Raw genomic sequence first — 4,060 nt, forward strand, 5'->3', positions numbered from 1 at the left:
TCTCTCATCAATTCTTATCAGACGAAATGAAATAGAATACCCGATGAAATAGAGCAATATAAATTATAAACCAGTCAGACTACCAATGCTTTCATCCAACACCAGAATTAGAAGACATTCCCATATAACAAGAATTTCTTCAGAAGATAAATAGCCATAGAAATATTTCTGAGAACGGGTGAACACATAGAACATCTCAAAAGAGACGCTAATCTGTCCGGTCATAACTGTCACACTCGGATAATTCACATTTCAAATATCATTTCCCCAACTAGTTCGCCGTCACAAATTTCATATTAAATCATTCACTAAAGAATGTCATTCTGAATAAATTTTGATTTACACTTTTCTCGACCTTGCACCGAGTAATTCGATTTACCAAAGAGAATTCCTTCTCTAACTCGGGACAAGTGCATAATTCCAATAATCTTTATATCAATCCGATACTTTCTTGGCTCGACTTTACTTATCAGCTCATTTTCAATCTCGATCATACTTATAATTATTCTATCATTGAACTCTTTGGGTTCTCAACCGGAAACTTATTCAATACAAATCTCATGAAATTCCATTATAAGTACCACTTTGGTAAGGGGAGGGTTGTAGGACCTCGACTCGACTTTCTTATACATACACATATGACACAACTTCCATCATCATAGTAACATCATCAAAATCATGTCATTCATTCATGTTGGCTTACACCAATTTTCCTATTGTCCCATTTAGACAATATACTTATGCATACATTCTATGTTTTCTAGACGACTTTACTTATCCATTCATTTAATTAAATTAATTCATACTCATGACATTATATAAGGCCAAACAAACATAGATATTTGCATCACAATCACAACTTTCATTTCATGCATCATCATGTACATATCATTACAATCATATAATTCGGTCCAACAATTTAACATAGATAAGTTCATTTCATTATAATCCTTTATCTCATAAAAATTGTATATCATTAACATTCATCAACATTCAACGTCCAATCAAGACAAGGACATTTTCATTCAGTATTATGATATTATGACCTTTATTCATACCTCTACTACTTTCTATTTATTCCGTTCATCTTATCAAGTAAGCCACATACACTACATCGTATGAGTATTAAGCAAATATGGATATTTATCACAACATGAACTTTCATCTCACATATTATCACATATGTATCATAAACTTTTATTCATACTTTTCTGAACCGAGACTTATCATAATCATAATTTTACTCAAATACCTTCACATAACATTGAACATGGTCGGCACAGCTCGGTTGGAGAGTACCCTGTCTAAATAAGACGGTACTTATACGCGTCGGAAGACATCACACTATCACAGAACCGACTAAACCTACTCTGATACCACTAAATGTAACGCCCCGTACCCGAGACTGTTCCCGGAGTCGAACACGAGGTGTTAACGGACTTAATTCATTAATTAAACAGCTCATACAATTCATTTTAAAATTTCCAGACAAGCTGGCTAACTGCATCACAATCGCTCTAAAAATCATATCTCGAGTTACGAAACTCAAACTCCAATTCCGTAAATTTTTCCTGAAACTAGACTCATATACATATCTACTAATTTTTTTCTAGAATTTTTGGTTGGGCCAATTAGTACAGTTTATTAGTTAAAGTCTCCCCTATTTCAGAGTTTAACTACTCTAACTTCTGTGTATTACGAATCAGATATCTCCCTGTACAGAGCTTCAATGACTATGCCGTTTGTCTCTAATAAAACTAGACTCAATAAGAAATCTGCACATATAAAGCATGACTTCTAATTATCTTTTTAAAATTTATGGTGAATTTCCAAAGTCAGAACAGGGGATCCAGAAATTGCTCTGGCCCTGTTTCACAAAAATTTAAACATCTCATAAAATATAGCTCATATACCTATTTTGCTTCTTTCATATGAAAATAGACTCATCAAGATTCGATTCCATAACTTATTCATTATTTAATTTCATTTCTACTATTTTTAGTGATTTTTCAAATTCACATCACTACTGCTATCTGAATCTATTTTATGGTAAATTTTACCTATTTCATGGTTTCCATGGATTAGCTAGCAATTTAGCATACATAACACCAAATATGATCATGATTAGCCATTCCAATGGCTAATCATTACCAAGCATTTCCATACCACTCAATAACCATATCATAAGACCATATACACAAAATGATTATAATGCTATACATGCCATACTCAAAATATACAAGCCATTATGCCAAGATGGTATACGGATAGTGTGAGCGTGCCTCCGACCGTTTTCGATTTCCGAGCTGGCTTGTCAACACTACAAGGAATGAAAAGGAGGGAGTAAGCATAAATGCTTAGTAAGTTCACATGCAAATAGCAAGTAACATAACCATATAAGCAAACATAAAACATCATTTGCATAATCATCACCAAGACATTCATATCACATTTTCATTTATCATCTTACCATATTGTTGTTATATCGAGTTTTCAACCCGAGGGTTAAGTACAGACCTGTTCAAAGTATCCGATTCACAACACTTACCAATACGTCCCTTTCATCTTGAGTATTCCTCCATTTGAGTAGAACTTTACCCGTTGAACACATCGGAATATAATTCGGATACATGGAAAGTTTGCACATAAGTGCCACATATGTAGCCAAGCTACCATGTAACCCGCCCATAAGTGAACTCGGACTTAACTCAACGAGCTCGGGCATCGCATCCATGAGTGAACTCGGACTCAACTCAACGAGTTCGGATGCCTAGTTACATCTCACGAACTCGGACTCAACTCAACGAGTTCGGACATTTGCATCCATAAGTGAACTCGGACTCAACTCAACGAGTTCGGATGCCCAAATATCCCAAAGGACATGTCACTTGTATCCTAATCTATTCTTAAGGTTCAAGCAGGCGTTTTCCTCGATCACACATCTTTTCCATCTTCCACGGAATATCGAAATTGATACTTCGGTGATAGTTCATACTCATCAAGTAATTCACATAATTACATATTATTCAACAATAACCACAAAGCATAATATTTCATGATAATAATCAGCATCATATCATATAAACAACATTAAATTGCTTAAAATGACAATTATGTTACTACATTTACACATGAACCTACCTCGTATGCGAAAATGGCTACTTTTACCATTTCGTCCATAACTTGGTATTTTCCCCATTTTAGCCCGAATTTCAGTTTTCCTTTCTCTATCATTTAAAATATAGTCTAATTAGGACTCACATTATTCAAATTGACCCAAAATCATATTTTGGAAAAATTACAATTTTTCCCCTAAACTTTTGCATATTTACACTTTTTCCTCAAAGCTCGTAAATTAAAATTCAGCCTATTTTCTTGTGTTTTATGAAATGCTGATCATTTTTCCCTTCTATGGCAACATCAAATTCTCACTCTAACATGTACTTATGACTATTAGGTATTTTTACCGATTAAGCCCTTTTGCTAGTTTTCGCTTAAAACCGAGTAGCACAAGTTGTCTAACATAATTTAAAACCTCATATTCTATCATAAAACACCAAAATACACAAATTTCACCTATGGGTATTTTTCCAAATATGAACCCTAGGTTGAATAATTGCTAGCATAAGCTTAATCGAGCTATCAGGACTCCAAAAACGTAAAAATCATTAAAAACGAGGCTAGAACGGACTTATAATCGAGCTTGGAAGCTTGAAAAACCCTAGCCATGGTTTCTCCTTGCTATATTCGGCCATGGGGTTGAAGATGAGCAAAATTGGCTTTTAATTTTGTATTTTAATTCATTTTACCCCTAAATGACCAAAATGCCCTTACTACTAAACTTTCCAAAAATTCCATCCATGTCCAATTTTTGTCCATAGACTTAGAAATTGGTAAAATTCTATTTAAGACCTCCTAATTAATATTTCAAAACAATTTCATACTAGAAACTTCTAGAACGCAAGTTTTGCAATTTATTCGATTTAGTCCCTAATTTCAATTTAAGCACTTTATGCATAAAATTTCTTCACAAAATTTTCACACAATCATGAATTCAGAT

This window comes from Gossypium arboreum, chromosome 2 (genome assembly GCF_025698485.1).
Source record: "Gossypium arboreum isolate Shixiya-1 chromosome 2, ASM2569848v2, whole genome shotgun sequence".
NCBI lineage: Eukaryota > Viridiplantae > Streptophyta > Magnoliopsida > Malvales > Malvaceae > Gossypium > Gossypium arboreum.